Below are 16,353 nucleotides of genomic sequence, written 5' to 3'. Positions count from 1 at the left end.
GTGCCCCCTGGTTCAAGCCCAGTACAAAAAAAAAAAAAAAGAAAGAAAAAAAAAAAAGAAAGAAACAAAGATTAGGAATCCATTTATAAACTAGTCACAACATTTATATCCAATTAAGGCCTAAGACATAAAAAAGTATTTCATCTTTATCCCAAGAAGCAATGACCATCCTGACTTTTGTGCTAATTGCTCTCTTGATGTACCTTCTGGTTCCATCTGTGTATCTATCCTCATACAATGTACAGTTGACCCTCTGTACCCATAGGTTCCACGTCCTTGACAGTCAACCATAGATCAAAAATACTTGGAAAAAAATCCCCAGAAAGTTCCATATGTAAAACTTGAATTTGTTGCATACCAAATACTATGCTGAATTCATATAAAGTGATGTGTAGTCACTGTATCAGGTATCATAAGTAATCTAGAGATGACTTAAAATATATGGAAAGACATCTGTAGTTTATATGCAAATACTATACTATTTTCATAAAGGACTTTGAAATCCTTGAATTTTGATATCTGTGGGAGGGAGGGTTCTGGAAACAATCTCTTATGGATATTCTGGATAACTGTACTGCCTAGTTTTGAAAATGAGGACAAACATACACTGCCCTCGCTGGAAGGAGGCTCCAGGAGGAGGGGAGCTGATCAGTTTCCAAGTGGTGGTCTGATGTCCACATCTCTGGCAGTTGACAAAGCTCCTTCTGGGGAAGTCATGAGTAACATCATCAGAGGGTCTTCAGAGACACAGGGCTAATACAGCTGGGAATTTGGCAGGGTGAGGTGGGGACATGCAGCTGAAATATGGTCAGAGGGAGGAGCTGCTCTGTACTCTGCTTTTAACCTCACCATGGCCTACTTCCAGCTCTTGGTGCAAAGTGGAAAACTTTTGTGAATAATATGCATATCCTCAGCAGAGCAGGAGGGGAGAGATCCTCATCAGCACCTGGTCAAGATAAGCCAAGTACTGTTGAAAACCTGAGCCAAGCTCTCCTGGGCATTCTGTCCTCAAGTTAAAAGATGGCTCTGTGTACATGAGGCTCTTAGCAGTGACAGTCTGCCTCTTGGGTCTCATTGCTGCATTATGGTTCAATTGCCTTTCACATCTGTGCAGAGCTGTTATGTCAGCTTCACTTTTCCCCATCCTCCCAGGGATTCTTTCTCATCTTATGAGTTGGTTCCTGTTTCCTCTCTCTTCTTTCTTCTGAGTTTCCTTCTTTTGTTTTGGTGGAGCACATCATTCTTGAGAAAAGGCACTCAGGAGGTGCTACAGTTAGAATGTCTCCACCAAAACTCATGTTTAAATTTGATTCCCATTGTCAGTTACTTAGAGGGTAGAAACTCAATCAAACAATGGCATTTGGTGGTAGAGAGTGTTTGGGAGGTAATTAAGGCTGAATGAGGCTATGAAGGTGAGGCTATAATCTAATGAAATAGTGGTTTTATAAGGACAGGAAGAAAGACCTGAGCTAGGACACTCTGCCCCTCTCAGCACATGATGTCCTGTATAGCCTCAGGACTCTAGAGAGTCCATACCAGCAAGGACCTCACCAGATACAGCTGCCCAATCTTGAACTTTCAGGCTTTAGAACTGTGAGCCAAATAAAACCTCTTTTCCTTATAAATTCCCAGTATGTGGTTATTTAGTTATAACAACAGAACATGAGTTAGTCCATTCAGGTTGCTATGACAAAATGTAATATCACTAACTAGGTAACATAAATATTAAAAATTTATTTTTCACTGTTCTGGAGGATAGGAAGTCCAAGATCAAGGCACCTTCAGATTTGGTGTCTAGTGCGGGGGGGGGGGGGTTCATACATGGAAGTCTTCTCTTTGTGTTCTCATATGGCAGGAGGGATAAGGAAGCAATATGGTTTGTATGTGAAAATGTTGCCCCCAAAAACACCATGTTAGAAAATTCAGGAATGTTCAGAGGTAAAATGATATGAGAGCTGTAATCATTTGATGGATGAATAATTTGAATGGATTACTGGATGGAAATCCATGAAATCATGGGCAGGGTTGGGGGTTGGAGGAAATAAGTAACTGGGGATCATATATCTTATCTCTGGCTCCTTGTGTTCTCTCCCTGCTTGCTGGTTGTTGTAAGCAGAGCAGCTCTCCTCTGCCACACCCTTCTGCCATGGTGTTCTGCCTAGTCTAAGGCCAAGAACAATGAAGTTATCCAACCATGAACTGAACCTCTGAAACCATGGGTCCCAAATAAAATTTTTCTCCTCTAGGTTGTTCTTGCCAGATATTTTAGTAAGAGTGATGAAAAAAACTAACATGGGGATATCCCTGGGGCTTCTATTTAAGAGTACTAATCCAGTTCATGAGGGCTCCACCTTCATGACCTAATCATTCCCTAAAGACCCCACTTCTGATACCATCACACTGGAGGTTAGGATTTCGACATATGAATTTGGAAGTAAAGGAGACACAAACATTCACCCATAACAAGAGGTAAATTTTCTGAGCACTTACAGGTCTGGAACTAACTTTATTATTCATATTCAATTGAGGGTTTACCCAAGTGCAGAATTCTAGGTTAGAAAAAAATTTTGTGTTCAGAATTTTAAAGGTAATGCTCTACCATCTAGGTCTCACTGTTGCTATTGAGTCCAAAGTTTCTCTGATGTGACATGACACACCCTAGAACTTTCCCAGATTTCCAAGCAGTGCATCTTGGTATCAACAGGCCTATTATATACTCAGAACTTCTGATTTGCCCACCTCAAATCTGAGCAGACACCAAGCACAGTAGCACACGTCTGGAATCCCAGGGGCTCAGGAGGCTGAAACAGGAGGATCTTGAGTTCAATGCCAGCCTCAGCAAAAGCAAGGTGCTAAACAACTCAGTAAGACCCTGTCTCTAAATAAAATACAAAATAGGGCTGGGGCTGGGGCTCAGTGATCGAGTGCCCCTGAGTTCAATCCTACTTGGGAGGTTGAGGCAGGAGGATTGCAAATTTGAGGCCAGTCTGGGGTTCATTTTTCCATTGCTGTAAATAAATAAATAAAGAAGTAGAGACTATATGGAGAAGGAAATTTTGGGAAAAAAAATAAAACCTGTGCTGTTCAGGAAAAAAAAATCACATCCTTAAGACAAGATCTATTCATTTAAAAAGGATTCAATACACGAGTATGTCCTTGCTCTCTCAGCTGAGGTGGCCTAGAAGCAATGACATCCGAGTAGCAGCAAGCATACCCAAAGTTTGGATCTTGGTTTCTAATGCCACTCTCCCATAAAAGCCACCATGGATTCCTGGATAAATAGCATGGGACAGTGAATACGCAAGATAAGTCTTTGTAGGTGACATTCTTATTGTCTTCTTTTATTCCTGTGTTCTGAGATATTATAATGTGGTATCTTGGGTCTCTTCATTTGGTGTTGACTTCAGCCTGGTAACTCATGCCCATAGATTCTGGAAAATCTTCAATTATTTTGGTTTCTGTCTACTGTCTCTGTTTCTCTGGTCTTTCTGGAATGCATATTATTCAGAGATTAATATGGATTGGCCTCTATATTTCTAACCTTTTCTATTTGTCCATCTTGTTGTCTTTTTGCTCTACTGATTGTGAAATTTCAGCTGTGGCACTGAGGAGTGGCCAGAGCTGAGAGTCAGGACAAGGGAGGGAGAGACTGAAAGGAAGCCAAAGGACGCTAAGGATTTCGGAAGGAGAGAACAGGAGGTGACTTTCATCAGAGAAGGAACCTAGCCAAGGACCACAGAGCTGAAGATAAGTACAGGGAAAAAGGGGTAGAGACAGTCAGATAGCTGGGAAGCAGACTAGAAAGGGTTTTGCTCTAGGTAGGGAGGAAATTAATACAAATTAATTTGCAATGAGCTATCACTATATGCCCACTATGATGTCTATACTTAAGAATAGTGTCAAGTGTTGAAACACTGAGCAATAGGAACTCTCATGCGCTTTTGGTGAGAAAGCAAAATGGTGTATCTACTTTGCAAAAACATTTTGGCCCAAGGCAAAGAGCTCCACTCTGAAAATCTCAAGTCAGGAACTGAAGTTTCCTCTGGCTTCTTGCCCCCATGTCCCACCTTTCACTAAGACTTGAGAATCTCAACTTTCATTCTTTTTCCTTTATGTCAAGTTCATTTAAGTGCAATTTACATTATTAAAAGTCACCCTTTTGTAGGTGCATAATTCTGAGTTTTGACAAATATAGTCATATGACCACTACAATTACATAATATCCATCACCCCAAAATTTCAAGGTGGCCTGCTGTAGTCATTATACCAGGCAATAAAAGGGACTGACCTGCTGATAAATGTGCAACTTGTGCAAGTATCAAAAACATGATGCTAAGTGAAAGAAGCCAAGCATAAGACTACATCCTTCATGATTCCATTCATATGGCATTCTGGAAAAATAAAAATTGATCAATGTGTTGCCAGAAATCAAGTTGGGAAGAGGTTGTGTGTGTTCCAACCCATTAGGAAAAAGCATATCAGTGAGCTGACACCAGCCCTCGTGCCACAAGGCAACAGTGCCAGGACATCTCAAAGGCTCTTATCTCCTCAGTCCCCTCTCATTTCTCTCCAGCAAATCCAATGACTTTTGTTTCTTTGAACACAGCATACAGTCCTCCTTGCCTAAGCCACTGGCCCAGCACTTTCCTACTGGTTTTCCAGGCTCAGCTGGGGCTTCCTCCTCCTCAGGAGTACTCCCTCAGCTGCTTTTTCCCATCTGGCAGGCACGATCAGATGTCATTTGTGTACATGTATCCCATTTAGTTCACATCACACTTTTGGCAGAATATTCTCACTTATAAGCCTTGACCAGGATTCTTTGTGCTTTTCCAAGACATTGTCAACTCCTCTCTCTGCCATGTCACTTCAGGCTCTGCATTCATAAATGTTCATCATATTTCATAAACAGAAAAAAAGCAGCATCTCTGAAATAAAAGAATGCTTATAGAAAACCCAGCATGACATATGTCTAGGTATGAATGTATATATAGTGATTTGGGGTTATTTACCTTGCATAGGGTGTTATAAAATCAGCTTTGTCTGAGAACTGATGGCCCCTTCCTAATCTGAGTGGAATAATTCATGATGCTCCTTGGTGAAACCACAGCCAGGCTTTTTACTAGTTTCCCATAATGGTAATTGTTGGTAGTGTTTTCTCTTGTGCACCCAAGGTGGCAGGTAAGGCTGAAGTGAGAACAGGTATAGGCACCAGTCCACCATACACCTTTTTCAACACGGCCTACACTTAGGAGCTATAATAATTTTAAGCAGGGATGAGCCATACTCAATTTTAGAAAACTCCCTCTGGTGGCCAAGGTGGAGTGACTAAATGGGGAGATCCTGGCAGAGTCCCTTCCTCTACCCCACTCTTCCTCTGAGGCCTTGGTGCTTCCACCAGTCTGGCTCAGAAACCTGGGGTCAGGAGCTTGCAGCCCTCCCTAAATTCTGCGCCACTTTTCATATCCCCAGCTCCTTGACCTCCCCATCTGCCCTGGTTACTTGGTGGCGTCCTGTGCCCGCTACTCTACCTCCAGAGTTACCTTATCAAACACTGCTTCCTGGTCCTCCAGTCCCCAAAGCCCAACTCCCATAGTTTCTCCCCATTCATAATCTCTAAGCTTCCTTGCCTCACTTCTAACTTTACTATCCAAATTCAGATCTGTCAACACCTCAAACTTTGCGTGTTCCCCCAACCTTTTATACGAACCTGGGTCTGCTGGAACCCAATGTGAGGGCCAAGGGCTGCGGAAGCTGCCTCAAAAGCACTGTCAAAGGACCCCAGTCCCTAGCAGTTCCTCAGCACTGCTCAAACCCCTTCTCTACCTACAGAGGCCTGACTCCTGTCACCAAGAGTTCTCTCCCTTCCCCGTCACCGACTCATCAGGATCATGGTCATCTCTCCTCACTCCTCCCTCCCTGCAGTAGCCAGACTTCTGGCCGCACCCCTACAAACCGATTCGGTGTGGCAAGCGCAGCGTCCCCAGCCGCAGCCAGCAAGAGTCCAGAGACCCTACGCTCCTCCTCCCTCCTCCCTCGCCGCCTTTGCCTCCTCCTCCCGGGTCCATTACACCGCGGGTTCCTAGCAGCCGAGGCCCCAGCCTCCCTTCCCTTCGCTTTGGGCTGTTTCTGAAACTGGAGGGCCCGGGTCCTTTTCCAAGCCGCCTCGCCGCTAAGAGCCTGCACTTGCAGCCCCGAGGCCCTACTTCCCCCTCGGACCCCACAGCTGTAAGGTGCCCACCCTCGCCGGTCCGGCCTTCGCAGGCTCTGGGTCCCCTCGGTCCACCCACTCCGCGTCCCGCCACCTCCCCCCTTTTCGAGGGCGGGCTAGGCAGGCGGGCCAAGCCGTGCAGAGGTCTCCATCCCGCTGCGCTCACAGCGCCGACCCGAGCGCAGCAGCCAGTCGGACCGCTGGGCTGAGCCACCTAGGGGGCGCCGCTCCCACCCGACCAGCAACCAGGCCTGGGGGGGCGGCCTATACAGCTCCTGGCCCCTCCCTTATCTCCCACAGCGACCCGCCCCCTTTACACGATTGGTCGCGCCTGTCCGACACTCCACGTGCTGATTGGTGGGCCCGCGGGTCAGTCAGGCAGAGCGCCGCGGCCGCGGCGGCAGCAGCGGAGGAGAAGGGAGCCGGACCGGAAGGGTCGAAGCGCCCCGGCGCCCCTCACAGCCACTGCGGCGGCGACGGGGCGGAGCAGAGCGGGGCGGGGCGGCGGGCCGAGCCCCCGGGCAGCAGAGCCGGGAGCGGCTAGTGCGCTGCGCCGACAGTCTGCCGGCTTGCCCTCTCTCCTGGCGGCGGCGGGGAGGCGAGGTGAGCCAGGCGGGCGGTCTAGGCCTGGCGGGGGCTGCTTGGGCCGGGCCCCTCTGGGGAGGGGCGGCGGGAAAACCGCGCGGCCCGGGTCTGCGGGGTGGGCGCGAGGCTGCCGGGCAGGGGTGGGCAGGGGTCTGCCGGGCGCTGTCGGCCACAGCCGCCGCCCCTGTCCTCCGGGATGCCGCAGTCGCCCCCTCCCGTCCGGCTGTCAGCAGTCCGGGGCTTTGGGTCCGCTTTCCGGCCTGACCCCAGCAGACCTGCCCGAGGGGTTTCTGTGGGCACCAGCCCTCCGGGTTGTGGGGCACATAGCTGCGCACCCATGCCGGATGTTAGGAGCTCTGAGTCTGGTGCCTGCGACCTTGGCCAAGGGACTAACACTCGCTGTCCTCGGTTTTGCCCTCAGGAAAGTGGGGGCAATGTCTACTTTTGGGGGCACAGTTGTCGGTCTGTATGACTGTATGAAAGCGTCTGGGGCAGGAGTCGGTGCACATTTGTAGAAAACTGGGCAGAGTATTTTTGCCCCTTGGGGGTGTGAGTGTGGTAGGAACCCTCTCCCAGTCAGCCCAGAGGCCTCCCCCAATCCCACTTCCTGCACACCTCCAATGCCTTGTCATTGCACAGTTCCCAGCAAAGCCAAAGTGAGCCCTGACCACCTCCTCTACCACTTCCCCACACCCCCTCCCCACCACCAGAACACTGGTCTTCTACCTCACCCATCTCACCTGCCTTGGACATGCCAAATCCATTTACCTCAGGACCTTTGCACCTGCTGTTTCCCTTTTTTTGTAGTTGTCACTGGCATTTTTACACAGATGGCTCTTACTGCTCCTTCCTCTGGTCAGATGTCTCATTTTTGGTAAGGCCTGCCTTGGACCATTCTCTTTCTTCCCTTAGTCATTCTATTCCATTGTTTTATTTTATTTCATTTTGTTTCTGGCACTTAACTCTGGTTTGACACTTCTTTGTTTATTTGGCTGTTTATTTTCTGTAGCTTTATGAAAACAGGTAGTTGCCTGATTTATGCAGTGCTTAGGAAACACACAGTAAGTATTTAGTAGTATCAGTTCAATGAATGATGTAAGGAATGTCCCTGCCTGCCTGTTGTTTCTGCTTTATCTGTACATTTAGTGACTTCTATGTTGAAACTTGTAAGCAGATGGAAACTTGTTCTCATTTGTGAAATGTTTTAATATCCTTGACCCCTTTATTTGGTGGCTGTCAGAACAAGCTGTGATATAAATCTTACATTTTTGTAAGAGTTCAGCTCTGGTTTCTTTCTACACATTGGAGAGACATCTACTGAATTCTGCATTATCTAGGTCATGGTTTTTGCTAGGCCCTAGGGACACAAAGGAGATAGCAACAGGGTCCCTTCCCCCTGGAGGGCCCAGGAACCCAGAGAGAAGACTGTTTCCAGGACAGGGTATTATGCCTGCTGTAGAGGAGTTTCTGTGCCATGGAAATGTGGAGGAGGTGACAGGTGTTGCTGGTGGGCCTTTAATGGTGACCAGAATTTTTCTAGACAGGGAGAGGCACAGAAGTGTGAAAGGTTAAAACTAAGGAAGGACTTTAGTCCTCTGTGGAGAATCAGCCCTCAGGGACAAGTGTAAGATCATAGAGTAGTGGGGATCTTGGAGAACTAGCAATTTTCTTGTAGCAATTTTTTACAAGTCAGAACTCCAAATTTGTTTATGTACTTTTCTGGGTTTTAAATGTTGGCAATATCTAATTAAAAATTGTCATAAAAATTCTGTGAGCCAAGCTAAATGCAGACCTCATTCAACCTTAGTTGCAAGATTGTCAACCTTCAGGACAGATTGTGTGGGAGGGAGGAGCTGTGAAGATCTGGAAAAGTAGCCTAAGGCCAGGGGAACTAGGCCCTGTTTGCCCAGGTACCAGCTTAGGTACTCATTTGATTGTTACTGGAACCCTGTGAGTAGCGGCTGTGAAACTCATTTTTACAGATGAGGAAGTAGAGGCTCACAGCATTTTGCAGTCTGCTTCATAGCAAGTGGCTGGTAAGTGGAATTTGAACCCAGATCTTCCCCCAGTTCAACATTCTTTCCTGGGTCCTTAGTTCCTCTGAATATTTTTGTTTGGCTTTTAATTTGTTCTGGAAAAATAAAGTCCAGTCTATTTAAATGTTTTCCTCCTTTTAACCTTTTTTTCCTCTTCCAGAAGAATTCTGTGAGGTTAGAAATAATCCTTTTTTGGCATAGTCTCTGGAAAGCTTTGATTTTTCTCAGAGAATTTAAATCTGAGGTGGGCAGTACTTTATAATAATTTATTGATAGATTAAAATGTGTCTATTTGCTCCCCTAAATAAAGGTTTGAAAATACACTTGAATTTGTCTATTTAAAATAAAATTTTCCAAGTAAAATGTTATACAAAGTGATTAATATTGAGCTAATTGTTTTCATGATATACAAGATAAAACATTAATCTTGTTTCATTTCAAACCTTATTCACTTACATATTTATTCCACTCATTATTTTCAAGCAAATCCTAAATGTTGCCTAACTTCATCCGTGAATTTTTCAGTATATGTCTCCAAAAGATAAGGACCTTTTAAACTTGAACATGCAGTAATTCATTCATATAATCAAATAACCAGTTAGTATTCAAATTTTTTATTGAATCATGAATTTTATAGTTTAATCATTTGAAGGCAGATCCAGGTAAGATCCATATGCTGTGATTGGTTGATATGTCCTTACTTTTTTTTTTTTTAACATATAGATTTCCCCCTCTATTTTCTTTCTAGTTTCCCTTGGAGTTTACTTGTTGATGTACATGGGTTTTTCTGTAGCATTTCCACAGTTGGGGTTTTACTGACTACATCTCTGCAATGTAACTTAATGCTTTTCTCTATTTCCTGAAAATTATAGTTGGTTTAGTAAGATTCAGGGTGCACTTGTCAATGACACCATCTTGGGTGGCCTGCACTTTCCCATCTAGAAGCACCCCGAGATTCTGTGTTCATCTCTGTTTTGCAGATGACTACTGTCATTTGCCCCAGGTCACCCAGCTAAGTGGCTGACCCACTGGGAGCCTGACTCCAGACTCCAGATCCTAACCACTGCTCCACACTACCCTACCATATTTATTCTCCCAATTAGTTTCACCTTAATAAACATTGACTGGGCACCCACTATGTAATTAGTAGGAGATTGAGAAGTAAGTCAGACATATTTTCTAACATTAAAAAGCTCAGAGTAGAGCTGGAGGTAGATTTACAAGGTAAAATATTTTTAAATAAAGACAAGTTGTGATGGCAAAAATGGGGCAGGCCCAGCACAGTTTGAAAGGAAAGGCTGTAGAGGAAAGCTGAGGAAGAAGAAGATGCTCTAACTACATTTTGAAGGAGAAGAACAGAAGCAGAAGGGAAGTCATTTCAAGCAGATGAAGTTGCTGGGGCATAGGCCTGCAGGTGTGCAATAGGTGTGTATGCTTATCCTAGTTAGTTTGCCCAAAAGTGGATCAGAGTGCTTTCTATCTCCTACTAAGGTTTTGAATCTTACTCTCAAAAGTTACTATTAAAGAAATTCAAACAGGAAATGCTGTGATTACTGCGTATTTTCAAGAAATCAGCGCTCAGGGACAAGTTTAAGATCACTTGTCACTTTTATAAATTTCTTATTGTGCAATAATCGTAGACCCATAAGAAGTTGCAAAGACCCGAGTACCTGTCACCCAGTCTTCTCCAGTGATTGTATATTTACATAATAATAGTACATTATCAAGGAACAAGGAAATTGGCATTAGTACGGTTGTATGTACAGTTCGCTATTATTTTATCACATATGGAGATTTGTAGAACTACTACCACTACCACAATAAAGATACAGAACTATTTTATCATTGCAAAGATCTCTTTGTGCTACCCCTTATTACCTACCTTGCCCCCACCATATAAAACCCTGACAATCACTAATATTTTCTACATCTCTATAATTTTGTCATTTCAAGAATATATATGAAATTATATAGAATGTGACCTTTTGCAATTTTATTTAACTAAGTACCCTTGGGGAATTGGTTCTAGTTCTCTCCTATGGATACCAAAATCCATGGATGCTCAAGACCCTTATAAAATGGTATAGTATTTGCATATAACCTATGCAAACTCTCTCATATACTTTAAGTCATCTCTAAATGATTTATATTACCTAATACAATGTCAATACTGTATGAATAGTTGTTGTGTAATTTAGGGAATAATGACAAGAAGAAAATGTCAGTACTTTACATGCTCAGTATAGATGCAATTTTCCCCAGATGTCTTCTTTTTAAATTTAAAATTATTTTTAACTGATATATTAAACATAAAATTGTACATATTAGTAGGAGTACCATGTAATGTTTTGATACATTTATACATCATATAATATTGAAATCAGGTTAGACATTCTATCACTTCAAACATTTATCATTCTTTATAGTAAAAAATTTAAAAATCTTTTCAGCTTTTTGAAATGTGTAGCACATTATTGTTATCTATAGTCACCCTGCTATATATAACAATAGCACACCAGAACTTTTTCCCCCTTTTTAATTGTATCTTAGTACCCATGAATCATCTGAAATCCTTTCTAAATCGATGATTGGTTTAATTCTCAGATGTAGAGGTTATGGAGGGCCAACTGTATAATGTCTTTATGGTTCACCTGAATTATGTTAGTAGTTTGGTTCTTTTCCATGCTGAGGAGTATTCCGTGATACAGATACACAATCATTTAACCATTCACCAGTTGAAGGACATTTGGATTATTTCACTTTGAATCTGTTACAAATAGTACATGAGTATTTATGTACAGGTTCTCAGGTGGACAGATCTCTCTAAAATTTCTTGTGTGCAGTGGTTTGAAAATAGCCCAAATGGAGGCTTACATAGTGCTTCTGATATTTCTGGATTCAGAGAGTGATAAGAAGGCCTACCCCACAGCTGCCAGTGGAGGCTGAAGAGGAGGAGAATGAATGGGCCCAGGTGCCTGAAAGCAGGGCTGGCAGAAGCCTTCTGTATTCTTAGGACCGAAAAGTTTAGTGAAGTGATAACCAAATACTAGTTGTTATTCTACATCGTAGTATGTATTGTCACTTAAGAACTGATGTTCAGAGGATGGCTCTGCAAAGCTATAAGGTTATTGATTATCAAAGTGAGTTTGGGCTGGGAGTGTAGTTCAGTGGTACAGTACTTGGTTAGCACATGTGAATCCCTGAGTTTGATCCTTAGCACTAAGAAGAAAAAAGTTTATTTTACAAAGCTATTTTTTTCATAAGAATTAAAATAGGACACCAAAAAACAGTTTGATAATAAAAAATTCAGGAGGAAGTATTGAAACAAAAGAGGATGATTATGAGAATCTGTTAACCGTAGCAAGTCGGTTCATTTATATGGTGCATGTCTTGAGTGTTCTGAAGCTGTAGTGTGATTAAAAGGTTTGAGTGTGGATCACTGAGTCATCTTTATCATCTTATTTAAAATTTCTTCTTTAATCAGGTTTTTAAAATGTGAAATATGTGAATGATTCCAAAAATAAAAAAGACCAGAAAGGGAAATTTTCTCATTTCTTACAGTTTCTCTGTACTTGTTTACATCGTGTGTCTGTGTGTGTAGGTGTGTAGGTGTGTACGTGTACATAGATTGGTATTTGCTATGTATACTCTTCAATTCGCTTTATTTCTTTTCTATATCTTAGACATCTTTCCATATCAATACATATTAAGTCCTGCTTCTATTTAATAGCTTTAATAGCACTTTATGCTGTAATTTTAATAATTCAATCCTCTGTGTACATTAAGGTATTTGTAGTTTTTTTGCCTATCACAAGAAATGCTACAAACACCGTGCACATATATCTTTGAATACTCTGTTACACATATATTTGTTAGATACATTATAGAATTGTAGTTATGATACTTGTTTTCTCTCAAAAAAAAAAAACAAAGTATTTACCAATTTATAGCTCTCAATAGCATGTATTGAAAGTATCCACATTCTCATGTTCTGGTTGATACTTTGAACAGGTCAGGTCTTGCCTCCTCCATGAAGCTTTCTTTTATTTTTATCTCTATACCCTTGTTTACTCCTTTCCCTCCTGCTCTTTTTTTTTTTTTTTTTTGATGGGGGTGGTACTGGGGATAGAATCCAGGGTCTTGTACTTGATAGGCAAGTACCTTACTGCTGTACTATACCACTAGCCCCTTCTTCCCTACTATTGAGGAGCTCACAGCCTAGGGGAAGAAGCAGATCTACAAAAGTTGTTATAATCCAGGCTGGTGGGTGCTACCAAATACAGAAGTAGTATGGATGCAGGACTGTGTTGGACTGATGATAGTGGCCATAGCAACACAGCATGGGAACCCAGGTGAAGAACCAGGACCCACTAGTGTGGGAAGTAAGGTAGTGAATATAGATTTTGGTGTGATACTAATGTAGTTGCAGGAAGAATTCTTGTACTTCCCAACTTGTAAAACTTTTTCTGAGCCCCAGTTGATAACTTCAGTTTATTGAAGTACAATCTCAATAGTAGAGATTCATTAATAGCTAAATTGTGTGCCTTTCTCAGGTTGTCTTGAGTTTCTTTTTCTTGCTCTCATGAAGCCCAAAAGTGACAGAGAAAGGAGCTTTGACAATTTCTCTCTTACGTGACTTTTTTTTTTTTTTTTTTTTTGCTTATTAAGGGCACTTATTAAAAGTGAAGGGCACTTTAATTTTTGATTTATTTTAAATCTTGAGATGAAATCATATTAATAATTATAGATCCTAGTATGATTGGATATTCTCCACAAATTCAAAGAAACTAACCTAGTACAATATAGGTACTAGTAAGAATATGAGTAGCAAGTAACTATAGAAGAAAGTTCAAAAGTTGTTCAACAATGTTGAGATTGATTTGTCCCAGCCTCAGCATAAACAGGTGGTCCAGAATGGAAGGTGGCTCTGTGCTCAAGGTCATTCAGGAATACAACTCTTCCATCTTTTGTGTGTAACTTCCTTGTAGGCCTGTGACAGAAAAGATTGGAGAGTGAGCAGCTTTCTATAAAACAAAATAAAATAAAAGCCAAACAACAAAAAAACATGATCTGGAAGTTGCACACATCACTTCTGTTCACACTTCAAAGGCCAAAAGTTGTTCATCTGGCCATTCCTGGCTTCCAGGAAAGCTGCCAGCTGTTGTTTCTACTTGAGCAGCTCAGTAGGGACAGGATGGATTCTAGCGTATATCAGTGGCCTGTGCCCCAGTTGTGCTGCTTGTGCCTTAGAATTTCACACTTTCCCAAAATTGAACTCACCAGTTCTGCATGTCTTTTGTGCTTTACCTTCAGCTTTTCTTCTTCTTACCCTCATTTTTTCTCATCTCCAGGTCAGCAACGTAAACTTTCTCAAAATCATACATTTTCTCCTCATCCTATGTGCTGCTGTCCTGTCATTTTTATCTGGTTTTTCTCTCTGGTCCTACCTATTCTAATCCATCCCCTTCTCATCTTCCCATATAACCTATCTGAAAAACCAGGTTGATCATGTCTGGTGCTTTGACACACCCCTCAGGACCAAGCTTATATGACCTTTGTTGATCTGACCTCATTTTTTCTTTGTCATCATTTCCCCACTATACAGCAAACTAGATCTCAAATGACTTATCTCACTCTCTCTGTAGGTGCTACTTCTCCCTATACTCCAAAATCTTCCCTATCATTCTGGGTTTAGGACCCTTCTTGTATTAGGTCTCTTTCTGAGTGTACTTACAGCACATGCTTTATAAGTTCACTGAGGGCAGGCATTGTTATGGCATGGGATCTCATTTGCATGGGTAAATGTTTTGTGAATAACCAGTATCACTGGTGTATTTACAATATGACAAAGGAATGGCTGCCCCCAACAAAGCAGGTTGCAGTGGGTATCTGTTCTTTTGCTGAGTCTCTTTAATCCTTTGCACTTGTACCTTGCTAGCCAAGCTGAAAATTTTGCCATATTTAGACAATTTGAGTTCTGTGCCTCTACTGTCTACCCCTACCAAAACAGTCTAAGGTGGATTCTGCCTCCTCCACGAAACTTCCTTGTCTTCAGCAGCCCTGCCATTATGTAGGATCTCGTCTGCTTTTTGCCTTTGTTTACGTCTTTCTTATGGCCATTACCTCATAGTAACTTGTGTTAGAATATAGATAATGGACTTGATCCTCATACTTCTCCCATCAATAGTGAATTATATGCTACTTCAAGACTGGTTCAAAACTACTCATGGTGTATTTTCTATGATACTTACCACTTTATGTACAAAGACACCCCCTAAATATTGAGTTAAATTCTTCCAGCCTCTTGTTAATCTGTAGAAAAGGATATTCATTCAGATGTCAATAATATGAAACAGAATTATAGGGAATCATTAAATGTTGTAATGTGGGTCAGATCGGTGAAGGTTTGTTGAACACTCAGTGTCCCATTGGCAGGCCTTCCCTGACCTGTCCTTGGAGTATGAGATGCCATGGTGAGCAGATAGACCTATGCCTACCCTCTTGGAGCTTGAGGTACGGTGACCTTTTGGCCTGGGACTGTTCCTGAGTCCCCTCCACACAGAAGTGTGGCCTTGGCAGTTGTTCTAGATCATGAAGCTTTAGGTTGCTCCAGTATAAGTTGGAATGATGATCTTGCTAGAGGCAGGGGAGGGTCCATGTGAGCCAGCATGTTTGTCTAACATCTAGTGCAAATGGCCCTTGGAGGCCCATCTAGCCAGCTGTACTAGTGACTCTTAGCAGGAATGGCTGGTCAGAGTAATTGAGGCTGGGGTTGTGGCTCAGTGGTAGAGTGCTTGTCCAGCACATGCGAGGCCCTGGGTTTGATCCTCATAAAAATAAATGAATAAAGATATTGTGTCCAACTAAAAAAAATAAGTATTAAAAAAAAGAATAATGAGGAAAAACATGGGACAATGGTCAATTGGAAAAACTGTTGATTTCACTTCTCATCTTTGTTGAGGTTGTTATTAATCAATTTATTTCTATGTTTCATGGCAATCCTAGATATCATTGTATTGAAATACAAATCATCCCTCAAAAAACTGATTGAGTAGATGTTAAATGTTAAATGATAGAACAAAAGGCAGGGATTTGATGAAGCTGTAGGAAAAAAAAATCTGTTTTTAAGCAGTATGGGATGGTTATCTATATGATTTTTTTTAAAGAGAGAGAATTTTTTTAATATTTATTTTTTAGTTTTCAGTGGACACAACATCTTTATTTTATTTTTATGTGGTGCTGAGGATCGAACCCAGAGCCCTACGAGTGCCAGGCGAGCACACTACTGCTTGAGCCACATCCCCAGCCCGTCTATATGATTTTATTGTTGGCTTTTTAATTAAAAAGACAAATAACTTACTGACTTTTTAGTAAGTGTCATCAGACAAGAACTAGGAAACCAAGTAAATGTTTGCTTGTTTTCTGTATAAAATCAGCTAGATTCCTACAGAGTAGAAATCTCATCACTGCCTAAAGCACAAAAAAACTACTTTCTGAAGTTGCCAATTTATATTCATACATATG

General features: G+C 42.2%; 1 protein-coding gene and 1 long non-coding RNA gene across 5 annotated transcripts in view; one reads left to right on the top strand and one right to left on the bottom strand.

Annotated features, from left to right (window-relative positions):
• Positions 1 to 2,486: 2,486 nt before the first annotated feature.
• On the bottom strand, positions 2,487 to 6,610 carry LOC144377825 (uncharacterized). The gene is made up of 2 exons (XR_013439000.1): positions 4,289 to 6,610; positions 2,487 to 3,488 (listed from the first exon to the last, which is right to left on the bottom strand). It is a non-coding gene; the product is annotated as an uncharacterized LOC144377825 (long non-coding RNA).
• Mapk9 (mitogen-activated protein kinase 9) overlaps positions 6,075 to 16,353 on the top strand; it is a 50,873-nt gene continuing 40,594 nt past the window's right edge. Inside the window, exon 1 of one of the 4 annotated variants that reach the window (XM_040273742.2) lies at positions 6,075 to 6,811. The gene's annotated coding sequence lies outside the window, so the exon portion shown is untranslated. The remainder of the gene's footprint in view (positions 6,812 to 16,353) is intronic. The other 3 variants (XM_021735979.3, XM_013364787.4, XM_005339336.4) reach the window with 3 other exon arrangements.

Source organism: Ictidomys tridecemlineatus, chromosome 1 (assembly GCF_052094955.1).
Source record: "Ictidomys tridecemlineatus isolate mIctTri1 chromosome 1, mIctTri1.hap1, whole genome shotgun sequence".
Classification (NCBI taxonomy): Eukaryota; Metazoa; Chordata; class Mammalia; order Rodentia; family Sciuridae; genus Ictidomys; species Ictidomys tridecemlineatus.
The sequence above is the reverse complement of the archived record's forward strand: the minus strand, read 5'-3'. Positions and strand labels throughout refer to the sequence as shown.